General features: G+C 42.2%; 1 pseudogene; it reads left to right on the top strand.

The window, feature by feature from the left end:
• Positions 1–13,280: 13,280 nt before the first annotated feature.
• On the top strand, positions 13,281–13,398 carry LOC124617048 (annotated as a pseudogene).
• The last annotated feature ends 555 nt before the right edge of the window (positions 13,399–13,953 follow it).

Below are 13,953 nucleotides of genomic sequence, written 5' to 3'. Positions count from 1 at the left end.
ATCAGTAATTTGGCGAGTAAATTCAGTAAGTGCTGATCATAATGCTCCATTCATTCACAAGACATCCTTTGAGCTGGGGCATACGAGCCTCTATACAGTGGTGAGAAAGTTTGTGTTTTGGAGATGTTTGTTGAAAGCAGAACTTAACGGTTTCCAGGAAGGGTAACATGTGATGTATGGTGTGTAGCGTTTGGACCATCATCCATTCGGCGCTATTCTGGGCTACTTTCATAAACAGGTTCTGTTAGCACTAGAATTTCCATGTGGAAAAGCTGAGACATCACAAAAGCTCCTAGAATTGCGACCTTTAACTGTTTCTGTGACTTTACAATTTCTGAGAGGTTGACTTAGTTCTCATTTACATATCCATGTGATGGCAGTATAACATTGAGAACCTTTTTGATGTCCCTGTGTGCATGAGCCGCTAAGCATACATCTCTCACTTTCTAACATTCTGCATGGTTTCTGTTTGTTCTAAGTCATGTCTCCCTACCACTATCGCGCAACGACGCTCTGAGCGTGTTTTTTAGGGAATTGACTAGTTTGAACCTGGGACCTGTTGCTGGTAAAGAGACGCCAGACCACACATGACATGTAGAGTTCAGAAGAGTTCAGTGAGACTAGCGATGATATAACCAAATACTTAATCCCTGTAAAAGAATCTTAATACTAACTAAATTTAGTGGAAGGGGATCAAGGCTTTCCTAGTTTTAGTTAGCTGGTAAAATAATGACGTAAAAGCAGTTATGTTTACAATTCGAAATTTTAATCTACTCACAAAACATTGTTTACAAATTGCACTATTGATAAAAGGAAATGTTTTAATACAGGATGATAAAAACCAACTGCGTTCAACAAAAATGTGAACGAATATTCCATGAATGGGTTTCCAAGTTCTGCAATGGATCGAAGGATGACCTATGCCATATCACATCTATAATCTAGGTTTAAATTAAGTTTCACTAAAGAGAAAACTATCAAAATGGCCTACAGTGACCCTCAATTATCTTTAATTACTTATCTAACTTGTTGTAAATTACAGTGGCTGATGTGGCTTCTCAATAATTATATAACAGAAAAATCATCACGTTTCAGATTTTAACTTATGTAGCAAATATGAATACCATGAGCTTTAATTGACGATCGACACTAGTATTACGTAAAAAGGGGATGTAACAGATGAGACTTCTGCAGTTCTGAGTGAAGCTTTATGCGCTGTTATGCGGTATCGCGTGCGTTCATTACCTTGTCGTCGGTTAGGCAGCTTCAGGGGGGGCAGCAGCCGGCGCAGCTCCACCTTCGCCGTCTCGGAAGCAACTCCTTTCTAACTTCTCGTTACTACAATTTACCGAAGTTGGTTTAAAAAAAACTATCTGGCTGTGTTTTCATCTGACCAATCAGGGTCTCAATGTTAACCTTAAGCTCCGCCTACAAAAATTCTGTCTATCCAATGAAAAACGTTATACTTTTCGTGGTGGGGCAATGTTTTTAAAGTTTGCAATGTAGCAGAGACACGAAAAAGTGTCACCCTAAAACTTGCACCTGGTGTGGCCCTTTTAGTGTTATCGTAAGGTCTGTACTGTTCTTCTGGTGGGCTCTAGCTTTTAGCATGGGCTGGGGGGTGGTCCTACCGGTTAGCTGGCGACGTGGGTGTCCGTCCCTTATCGTAGAGCCTTCTAGCTTAAAACGGTTCTGCTCTCGGCTTCAGTTCTCGTTTCTCCCCTTGGAACTGCGTCTGTCTCACGGTGGGAGGGTATGACATGCATTTAGGCATTCTTGTGTTAGTCGGTGGTATTCCATTTGCTCGCTCGTTACTCGTATCACTTTGATTAATTTAATGTCACGATTTATTCGGAGCTATGTGACTTACTACTGGATTTGCTTATCATGTCAGGGTTTTCATGGAAGGTGTTGGATTTGCCTGACACCTTACAACTTGTTGCTGAATTTGTAGGTAGATGTCAGCTACAGTAAACACATGCGTGGCTGGAGGTGTTTCACATGTCCCATTAGGATTGCTAGGAACACTGCACCCTATGCTATTCTGGGAAGCACTGGTACAGATTCCTATAGCGCGACCTGTGATGTCGGTATCCCCAGGTAGAGAGGTACGTGCACAGCCCAGAGGGTGACTTGGATCTTATTTGCATAACATGTGATGTCAGTATAACACTCGAAGAACTCTAACTGTATATGAGAAAACAAACATGACTTTCACCTCCTGGCTGTGGGTGATAGTAGCCTGAGAGCAATGGCTTACACCCCTGTGCTCGTCTGTCTGGGGAAGGCTAACAGTGGCGATGGCATATACGCACATTGGAGCCTCTGATACGTTGCAGTTGACGATAATTTGAAGGCATTTTTTATGTGTACTGAGTGTTTGTGCACTATATTATTTTCGGCTGTTTAAGCATTATGAGCGTACCGGCAGAGCGTTATATATGCGCTATTTATAGGATTTACGAGCAGTTTGAAGGTGTGTAGGCTATGGACAGTTTAGAGTTAGTGAGCATGTCTGCAGAACGTTTTACATGGGTTACTTAGATAATTTACAGGTACTTTTTGTGTCTGCACATCAGTGTACTGCATTATTTAGATAATTTACGAGTATTCTGCAGGTTTGCAGGCTGTGTATTATGAGCACAAGCACGTCAGAGCCAGTGTTTTGTATCAGAGTAAGAAATAAACTACGTGAAACCCATCGCTAAATAAGTTGTTCCAAAATAAATAAAGTAAGTCCTTCCTCTCTCTAGCAGCCCATAACACGCTGAGTCCTTTCCCCACCATTTTTCCCTCAGTCCGCCATCTTGGATTACATCACAGAAGGGACAACAGTGCCCTCTGGTGGCAGTACTGTGTACTAGGTCAGTTGGACTCTGGACCTCATGTTGAACACACTGGATGGAGAAACAGCCTCTAATTGTTTAAATAGACAGTGCATGCAAAATGAAGACTTACGAAGATCCTATCCAGCAGCCCAGCGCAGGCTGAGTCCTTCCCACGCCAATTCCTAGGAAGAGGTGGTGGTCAGATAACTTAGGTTAGTGGAGGTATCCAAAATGACCTATTTTCCCGCCATTTTCTTATGTTAGTGGAGGTAGCCATGGTGTGTTACATTGTCCTGCTGGAATTTGAACTTCCTGCTATTTTCTAGGGGACGGGAGGGGAGGGGGGTTAGATTAGTGGAGGCAGCCCAATTGACCTATTTTCCTGCCAAAATTTGAACCTCCTGCCACGGTGTCATTATGACATTGCGATATCCATCGCCGCCATCCTGGATCTGTCATCTTGAATACATTTGGCAACAATGCAGAGTGGGGTGACGCCGGCTTTGCCCTACTACTCCCAGTGCCTGTACCCCATTATGGAGATCATATTTCCCATGATGGGACAATATGTATTATTGTTTCATGTGTGGGACCTACGCTGAGTAACTAGTAATTTGAATTTGGTAGGAGCCGTGGCTGGATAGCTCAACATGTACACAGACACTAACTGCTATCAGGTGCAAAACTGAACTATACGAAATCAGGTATGATGAATGGAGTATGAGGAGTCCCTGCACAAAACACTGGACAAATAGAAGTGGTTTTGCTGGCGTCAGTTTTAGACTGCAAGATTTTTACATATGCAACACCAAGCTATAGAGAAAGTCATCCAACATTTTAATGGCCCATTTAGTAGATGAAATCACTCCTGTTAATCTGAGACCGCCCATAGCTGTGTGGAACATTCCGAATGGATTTCGTCATTTCAAGAAATTTTTAATATAATTTAGCTATCCAAAATGCAAATTCTTGTCACGAAAGTGACAAAAGTGAAAGTACTAGCGTAGACCAGAAATGCATAGAATGCCCTTACAGAAGTATGACAGAACAGAAATATCCACATTATGACTGGACGGAGATCTGAAAAAAAAAACATTCGTTACTTGATTTTACGTTTGAACGTGAAAAGTGACGTGGCTCAAAGCCAGGAAGAGAATAATACCGACCAACTACAAACTGCACGCGCTTCACCTTACACAATGGTCGCTGTGTGCTTGTTGTAGCTTAATAGATGCTGAGGAACAAATGTGTGAGAAAGTGGAGTTCTTTTGGCAAACCATTCAGCATAATCTATCACATGTATCCAGGACAGCACCAAACAGTATCACACCAGCAGACTTTTTGCATCCGGATGGCGTCCCCTACCCCAACACGAAAAGGATTGGTATAAGGGACATGCGATCCGTTCCATCCTTGCGAAAGGATGCCAAATCCATAAAGACTTTTGTTTACATCCTACCACACAGCTTGACAACCTAACCATGATAAAGAAGTATAACGAAGCTTAAGCCTATTTTTTAACACACACTTGTGTAAACACAAGTGACAAAGGTTGATTAACATTCGTGTGGAATTAAGTGAACATAGAGTTTTATTGATTTTTTTTCGTTATCTTGAATATATCGTAGTTTCCAGAAATAAATCGGAGAAGACGGTGATAAGAGGATATAAGCATTAAGTTTACCTATTACATTATGTTAAAAAAAATAAAAGACACCAGCAACATATGGTTTATGTGGACATCATAAGAAAGAATTCTGTTTCATTTATTATACAACGTGAACGCCATCCTTACTCTTTTCCAGTCAAGAAGATGGTTTTTATTTGTTTTATGTGAAATCTATGTGTCTGTTACATTTAAGTTCGTAATTAGAGAATTACAAGAAGGCCAATGAAAAGTACGAAACCTGCTGGATGTTGACAGCAACATCATATGGAAAAAGAAAGTTGAAGAGGGTATTTTCATCTACAAGGCAGCTGGAGTCTGAAGCCGGTGCCAAGGGATTCGAATTTGGACAGCGCAAGGAAGTGATGAAGCGAAGGAAGAGGGCCGGCCAGAATGGCCGAGCGGTTCTAGGCGCTACAATCTGGAACCGAGCGACCGCTACGGTCGCGGCTTCGAATCCTACCTCGAGCATGGATGTGTGTGATGTCCTTAGGTTAGTTAGGTTTAAGTAGTTCTAAGTTCTAGGGGACTGATGACCTCAGAAGCTAAGTACCATAGTGCTCAGAGCCATTTGAACCATCTGAAGGAAGAGGTTTTCCTCCTCTCGCCACCCCTCCCCCCTTCCCATCACCACCACTCGCGCCTCCCCGCCCCTCCAGAAAAAAAGAAAGTCATATGTATGCTCGCCAAAAGAGGATTGTCCACGTTCGAGCCCTATCGAGGAAGAACTTAATTGATACTACAGGAACATACCAGTGAAGTTATCACCCAAGTAGCCCCTCTCATCTCAATCTTTGGTTTAGTGCTCCATGCAGACGAGCCACTTGATGCGAAGTAGTAAATAATGTATTCCCCAAGGATGATACGTGTTTCAGGATTAGAGCAGAGAGCAGACCTAGCACGCAACCATTAATAACTGGATGACACCTAAAACATAGAACACGTGAAAAAAAAGAACTAACAGAAAGCTCCAGCGAATCACAGTGCACCTTGGTAAATATTCTGCGGCCGCCCTTGTCTTGGTTCCAACCGCCAAACGCAACGCTTACGCATGGATAATGGACATTTACATATATTTCACACAGCGCGATAAAGATTCATTCTTATCAGACTTGCTGCAGGTGTTGCGCAGTGGATATACTACGATAACTGAGCCTTCCAATTACATATTAGGTTTGCATAACAGCGTAGTCGAACTAGCTGTGAAGGTGAACTGTGTAAGAGGCTTCGGGAAAGGAACAATTTTTCTTTCCCATTTAAATGCTCGTATTTTCGAGTGACACAATTCTCTCAACTATGCCAGTTTTCTTACAGTAGTAAAGTGGACGACAACTCTACGCAAAAACTACAAAAATTTAGGCTCAGTTCCGATTCCGGTAGCAAGTTTTCAGCTGTCATATAGATGTTTATCAACCCCGTTACAGTCATAAGTAACGACTGTGGTGTAAATCTATGATTTAGTGTTCCATGTCTATTTATGGCACTGTTGTACTTTTGTCGATAATAAAAACAACTGCAAAACAGAAATGTTCGTCGCTGCGTATATAAATCGGTCAACAGGCTCGAAAATTGTAAATTCCATGTTGTGGTAAGGTACGTCATAGGGCCACCACAGATGGGAGGGGGAAGTAAAAAGCGACAGTTAATAACAGGCTGGGTAACTACGGTAGCGGAGGAACGTACAGGATGGAAGGATTGGGAAGGATTTGTTGCTTGGGGAGGAAAAAGGACACTTTCTCCTGGGAGATGTTGGCGGGTAGACTTAATGTTGGGACACAGCACGGATAAACAGGTCTTCTTCGTTTCGGGACAGTAGACAGTCACGTAGATGGAAGTCACAAGTTTTGCGAGATAAATCAGTATGTGATTTAGATGTTTTTACGAAGCATTTCAGGTTGTGAACTCTTGAAATTTTCGTCAGGTGTCGTGGGAAAAAGAACAAGAGGTGCAGGATACGAAGTTTGTTCATCATTTACTTGGGGTCTGGTGTTTTTTTTCTTTTAAATATACATTTTATTTGAAAGTATAAACTTCACTGTCGTCTATTTTAATTAATAATATTGACTCCATCCACCTATATTCATTTAATGCCGCAGTTAAGAAGCACAGCAAATAACCATATGAACTTCATTATAAAGAACTGTTTTGCACCTGTGCAATTATTTTTGAGCTAAAGACGTTATTTCAAATATAATTGTGATTTGTAGTTCTATGTATAAGGCGTAAAGTCGCAAACAAATTTATTATTTATCTGTTGAACAACAGGCCTTTCAAAGGGCGCAAATAAAAAATTGCAGAATAGATACAGCTTAAGAATGTACTAACAACATAAGAAAGCGAATATAAATTGCGTACTGACACTAGGATCGCGTAAAACCATGCTTCCTGACATTACTGAAAATTTCACGGTGCATCTCGTTCCATTACTCTTAATGCAAATCACTTCCTCTGCAGTATGTGGCGGATTCGGCTTGTATTAATTCAGTGGCGCTCGTGTTTGGCATCGTGAGTGCTTAATGTAAAAGCTGTAATGGTTTACTGATGAGGGCTAATCGGACAAAGTGCAGCCAAGTAAAATATTCAAAATATCAAATTATGTAGCAACAATATCGTTCAAACAGTTACTTTAATTACGTATCCCTTAAAAAGGGAAACTGTTTTAATTATGACTAGCGAAAATTAACACCCAACAGACGTACTCCTCCTACAATGACATTCTGTAACTGACGACCCAGTAACACAGAAACTCGAAGGACTATGCCATGGAATACAGAGGAATACGGAAAATGCATTGCAATACATTGCGTGAAGAAGAATTAAGTATCAGCTTCATGAATGAGAAGGAAGTCGTATCAATTTTCACAAGAGCGTGAACGTCCTGCTTCTGGTGTCCAATATAACAACTCTACTTTCCAACAAAAATATACGCCGCAGCACATTGATTGGCTAAACTCTGCACTGCTGATAATACCCAGGCTTATTTCAGATCTGTATGGAGTCAAAAGTACAGGCAAAGTCTTCTATCCAAGCTCTGCTTCCAAAGAAATGATTTCCCTTCCCACAGTGTGGACGAGTCTTGACCTCACTGTGAAAGATTAGTGTTAACAAGTTGATGGTAGATGTATACCTACCTATAAGAGATGGTTAGGACATGCAGCTCACGGTGTACGCAATCACTGCATGCGCATACATTCTATTCCCAACAGCAAAGGACCAGAAAAGGGTATATAACAACACTACATCCACCTCCTTCCCGAGAGCAAGCGGGCAGCACTGAAGTCAAAACAATGATTTCCCTTCCCATAAAGTAGACAAGTCTTCCATCTCATTGTCAAATTTTCATTCGGCAGAGACTCCTCTGTTAATAAATTTATGATAAGATTATCCTACCTGGGGGAGATGGCTAGGACATGAACTTCGCTGTATACGCAGTAATTTCTTATTTATACGCCAGCCGACTTTAGATACAATATATTCCCAATAGCGAGGGGTCAGAAAAGGGGCAGCAGTGATGTCTGTCATATTGTGACATAAGATAATCCTACCTGGGGGAGATGGCTAGGACATGAACTTCGCTGTATACGCAGTAATTTCATATTTATAAGCCAGCTGACTTCAGATACAATATATTCCTAATAGCGAAGGGTCAGAAAGGGGGCAGCAGTGATGTCTGTCATATTGTGACAATACTACAACCATTACCTTAGCTTCCCAACACAATAGTAAGCAGGCACCACTGGCGTTCATCTCCTATCCAATAGCGTATGAGCAGCGCTGAGACTCATTGCGTTGCAATAACAAATTAATCTTTACTTCCGTGACAGCTAACACAAAGCGTTGAGATTCGTAATACACTCATAACATTCCTCCCAACAAGCGGAATCGCTGAGACTCATTGCGTTGCAATAACAAATTAATCTTTACTTCCGTGACAGCTAACACAAAGCGTTGAGATTCGTAATACACTCATTACATTCCTCCCAACAAGCGGAATACGTTCAAATTCAAGAAATTGCACGACGAAGGTAACGGAAGCCAATCATTAAATATATATACTCTCAAGTATATAAGCGACTGCGAGAGCTTGAAGTTGAGAGCTATACCTATCATGTGCCTTTTCGCGCCACAAATGGACATTAATCCTTAATAATCTTTCTTTACAACTACATACCTGTATTTCCGAATAATTATGATTCCGAAGTAAAACAGCGAAAAAAAAATAGTGCGGTACTTGTAGTGGCGGTATAGAAAAAACTCGAGTTGGGAGCGCTAAAGATATCTCGAGCTACCTTTGTACGTTATTAGAAAAAATATTGTTACGAGTCTCGTAACAATATTTTTACTGAGAAATTACTATGAACTACTATTATTAATACTTCACAATCAGCTGATCACTCTTACTCTTGACTAATCTTCACACTTGCTACAACTAGGACTTTTTACTTATTCATTCTTCAGTCCTAATGTTTCTGCTTCTGAATGTAAACTATCTTCCTATTCGGCGAATAGTCCGTATTGATAACGTTACGTATCGAAGGTTCTCTGTACATTAAAAAAAAAAAATGTCGTGTGACTAGGGCCTTCCGTTGGGTAGACCGTTCGCCGGGTGCAAGTCTTTCGATTTGACGCCACTTCGGCAATTTGCGCGTCGATGTGGATGAAATGACGAAGAGTAGGACAACACAACACCCAGTCCCTGAGCGGAGAAAATCTCCGACCCAGCGGGGAATCGAACCCGGGCCCTTAGGATTGACCTTCTGTGGCGCTGACCACTCAGCTACCGGGGGCGGACTCTCTGTACATGAAAACAGTAGAATATTCGAGACTGTTATCGAACAAATGCCACACAAAATAACGTATCAAGATCACGAGAAAGGTCACGACTTTTCTCGTAGATATGTGTTGTGTTAGCTATCTATGTGCCAGACAGGAACGTATACCGGTAAGATACGATGACGCCGAAGCGTGTGCTTCATAGGAAAGTACAACTACTCGATAATTCGATTCTGTCGAGTCGATTGACGAAAGAAACGAACGAATAGCGTGCGGGTTGACTGGCGGGAGCGGCGTGGGTGGCAATTCTTTGTATACGTTCAATATCCTGTTAGTCCTGTTTCATATGGGTCACTCATAATTGAGCATTATTCAAGGAAAAGTCGCAAGAGACTATTTTAAGCAATCTCCTTTGTAGACTGTCTGAACTTTGCCCGTACCCTACCAATGACCCGAGGTCTATCACATCCTTTGTGATTATCTGATATTCTAGTCGTAAGATATTAACTTCTTTCGTTTTGTAAAAGGCACAGTTTCACATTTCGGAATATTTAAAACTAGGTGTCAGTCTTTGCACCACATTGAAATCTTACCGAAATCTTCCTGGATGTTTGAACAGTTTTTATCCGACGGTACGTTGGAGTAGACACGACAAAACTCTTCCATCTGGTGAGCTAGCTGTATAAGACAGACGAAATACCCCCATGCTTCAAGAAGAATATAATAAATCCAATCCCAAGGAGAACAAGTGTTGACAGGTGTGAAAATTACCGAACTATCAGTTCAATAAGTTACGGTTGCAAAATGCTAACACGAATTATGTAAAGACGAATGGAGAAACTGATAGAAGCTGACCTCGGGAAAGACCAGTTTAGATTCCGTAGAAATGCTGGAACGCGCGAGGCAATACTGACCCTACGACTTATCTTAGAACATAGGCTAGGGAAATGCAAACCTATGCTTCTAGCATTTGTGGACTTAGAGAAAACTTTGAAATTCTGAAGGTGGCAGGAGTAAAATGCAGGAAGCGAAAGGCTATTTACCAATTGTACAGAAGCCAAATGGCAGTTACAAAAGTCGAGGGGCACGAAACGGAAGCAGTAATTGAGAAGGGAACGAGACAGGGTTGTGGCCTATCCCCAATATTATTCAATCCGTACACTCAGCAAGCAGTAAAGCAAACAAAAGAAAAAATTGGAGTAGGAATTAAAATCCATGGACAAGAAATAAAAACTTTGAGGTTTGCCAACGGCATTGCAGTTCTGTCAGAGACAGCAAAGGACCTCGAAGAGTAGTTGAAGGAATGGACAGTGTCATGAAAGGAGAATTTAAGAAGAACGTCAACAAAAGCAAAACGAGGATAATGGAATAGTCGAATTGAATCAGGTGATGCTGAGGGAATTAGCTTAGGAAATGAGATGAGTTCTGCTATTTGGGGAGCAAAGTAACTGACGATGGTCGAAGTAGAGAGGACATAAAATGGAGACTGGGTACGGCAAGGAAAGCGTTTCTGAAAAAGAGAAATTTGTTAACGTCGAGCATAGATTTAAGTGTCAGGAAGACCTTTCTGAAAGTATTTGTATTGAGTGTAGCGATGTATGGATGTGAAACAAGAACGATAAATAGTTTGGACAAGACGATAACAGCTTTCGAGGCCTCGCGGGATCACCAATTTAGTACTGGATGGAAGCGTGGCGGGTATAAATCGTAGGGGGAGACCAAGAGATGAATACACTAAACAGATTCAGAAGGATGTAGGCTGCAGTAGGTACTGGGAGATGAAGAGGCTTGCACAGGATAGAGTAGCATGGAGAGCAGTATCAAACCAGTCTCTGGACTGAAGACCACAACAACAACGACAACTCGTTATTGTTGATAACTGTATCATCTTCAAGAAGTATGAGGTTACTGATGATATTGTCTGCCAGGACACTGTTGCATACCATGAACTGTAAGGGTCCCTCCTCGCTTCACACCTGTTGCACGCTTGAAATCATACCTACATCCAGCGATGATGATCCAGCCAAAATAAAATGCTGCTTTCTCCTAACCAAAAAACCTTCAAATCAGTCTGAAATTCAATTGATGTCATACATAAAAATGCTGCCATTAGTTAAGTGTTGGTGCGTTGTCTAGTCTTGTCGATTTGGAAGTGAAATAATACTGCAGCCATTTGGCCTATGGGTTTTATGATGTCGTATGAGAAGGTGGCGAGATGTCCTTCGCATGGCCCATGTTTTCGAAACCGATGATAGCGGGAATGGAGACCATTCTGTTTGTCGTACATCACTGCGTTGGAGCTCAGAATGTGTTCCAAGATTCTGCAGCACCTGGATCTCAATGATGATGGGTGATAGTTCCGTTGATCACTATTGCCAAACTTCTTGTAGATGGGTGTAACTTGTGCTTCCTTGCGAGCACTGGGGTCCGTTTTACGCTCAGATGAACTATGGCGTATTGTAGTTGGGAGAGTACGTAACTCAGTAGCAAATTCTTTGCAGCATCTGACAGAGATTCCACTGTATAGCGATTGCATCTGTTCCTTAATACCACTGACATTAATATGTATATCAGCCATCTTTGTATTGGTTCCAGTAATGTGGCAGTCATGAGTGTATGGACACTAACATTGGTGCCACAAACTGCCTGAAACTATGGTTTCTCGATGAAGATTGTGCTACGCCAATCGTTGAAGGATCCACGCATTGCCCTTTTGACAGTGGGATGTCTATAAGTTCTGTAGAAGCAGCAGCTGCACAAGCAGTTTTACTTTACACACATAACCGCAGAGCAACAGATATTCTGATTGTAACAGATATCAGAAGAAACTTCCTGGCAGATTAAAACTGTGTGCCGGACCGAGACTCGAACTCGGGACCTTTGCCTTTCGCGGGCAATTGCTCTACCAGGCCTGGCAGAAGTGAAGCTGTGAGGACGGGGCGTGAGTCGTGCTAGGGTAGCTCAGTTGGTAGAGCAATTGCCCGCGAAAGGCAAAGGTCCCGAGTTCGAGTCTCGGTCCGGCACACCGTTTTAATCGGCCACGAAGTTTCATATCAGAGCACACTCCGCTGCAGAGTGAAAATCACATTCTGGAGATATCAGAAGATCACTTCGATATATACTAACGGAAAAAATCGCAACACAGAAAATAATTAATGTAGAGTAATGAAATTTCGGGAATACTTTTGCGTAGGTAGCATAATTAAATGATTAACCTTGCGAGATTATAGGTTAATGTGAGCGCGAGATAAGCCATTGCAAATAGTATCTGCCGGTACATTAACAACCGCTGTAAAGGCCAGTTCTTTGAGTCAGCTCCTAGGTCAAATGCAGTTGTTTGTCTCGCTTCTGCGATATATAAGGTAATGATAAAAATATCATCTCCTGTTCGAGAAGTACAATGTGTGATAAGGACAAGCATACTGGGACGTAGTGGAAAGCAATTCGAGGAGATATAGAAGTCCTAATGCTGTCGAAAATTCATGCATGCATCTGTGCGTTAAGAAAGCGATGTGGGTGCGCTAGTTGTAACATTCCAGCTTGCGCATCAAGTGGTATAGCCTGTACTATGCTTAAAAAGGGTAAATATCCTCTTTATGTATAAGCGCACAATAACAAGAGCACGCATCACGTACATGGCATGGCGAGTGACTGCCTATAAGTGGTCTGCCCTGAGAGAATGACAGTTTTTTGTTGTATAGTACTGCCGATATAAAAATGGTTACTGGAAAAATATGAGTGAATGAATATCAATAAAGCCTCATTTCTGAAAATATCCCCGTCGACTAATAGTCGAGTTACACAAAGTTATTAGAGAGCATTTAAGGTTGATGGCTTCCTGCCTACAGCCTGCGTGGGACTCGATGGCAGTGGCACATCGTTCAGCACATGCGAGGCAGCGTTAATTGTATGTTCAGCTGCGTGCTCATGTGCGATGAGGCATAATGACAGTAGCACAGCGATGGGTAGATGTCTGCGGCGTGGCACATCTGCTTCCATCAGACATGTAGCAGGCCAACGGCCTTGCCGCAATGGTAACACCGGTTCCCGTCAGATCACCGAAGTTAAGCTCTGTCGGGCTGGGCTAGCACTTGGATGGGTGACCATCCGATCTGCCGAGCGCTGTTGGCGAGCGGACTGCACTCAACCCTAGTGAGGCAAACTGAGGAGCTACTTGAGTGAGAAGTAGCGGCTCGGGTCTCATAAACTGACATACGGCCGGGAGAGCGGTGTACTGACCACATGCCCCTCCATATCCGCATCGAGTGACACCTGTGGGCTGAGGATGACACGGAGGCCGTTCGGTCCGTTAGACCCGTTCGGACTGAGTTTAGTATGTGGCATGCTTCGACACGTGGAGAGACCTGCTCCACGGATGGTCTTTGTTTAAAATCAGGCGTCGCAGTTATTCCTATCCCACTATAATAGTGTTGGCAATTGTCTAAACATCAAATAGAGGCATCACTAGTGTTGATAATGTTATATGGTGAGAGCACAAGTCACTTACCGTTGCTACCTTTTTGAAAAAGTTCCTGCTTCGTCGCTAAAATATGTTTAATTTGTTGACCTTGAAAAGAAGCGAAACTACGTAGCTGAAACAATAGCAACCCTCTTTTCTTACCTATGCCAGAGAGAGGGATGGAGCAATAAATAATACTTAAATTCAAATGAGATACCGAGGGAAGT

Source organism: Schistocerca americana, chromosome 5 (assembly GCF_021461395.2).
Source record: "Schistocerca americana isolate TAMUIC-IGC-003095 chromosome 5, iqSchAmer2.1, whole genome shotgun sequence".
NCBI classification, from domain to species: Eukaryota; Metazoa; Arthropoda; class Insecta; order Orthoptera; family Acrididae; genus Schistocerca; species Schistocerca americana.
The sequence above is the reverse complement of the archived record's forward strand: the minus strand, read 5'-3'. Positions and strand labels throughout refer to the sequence as shown.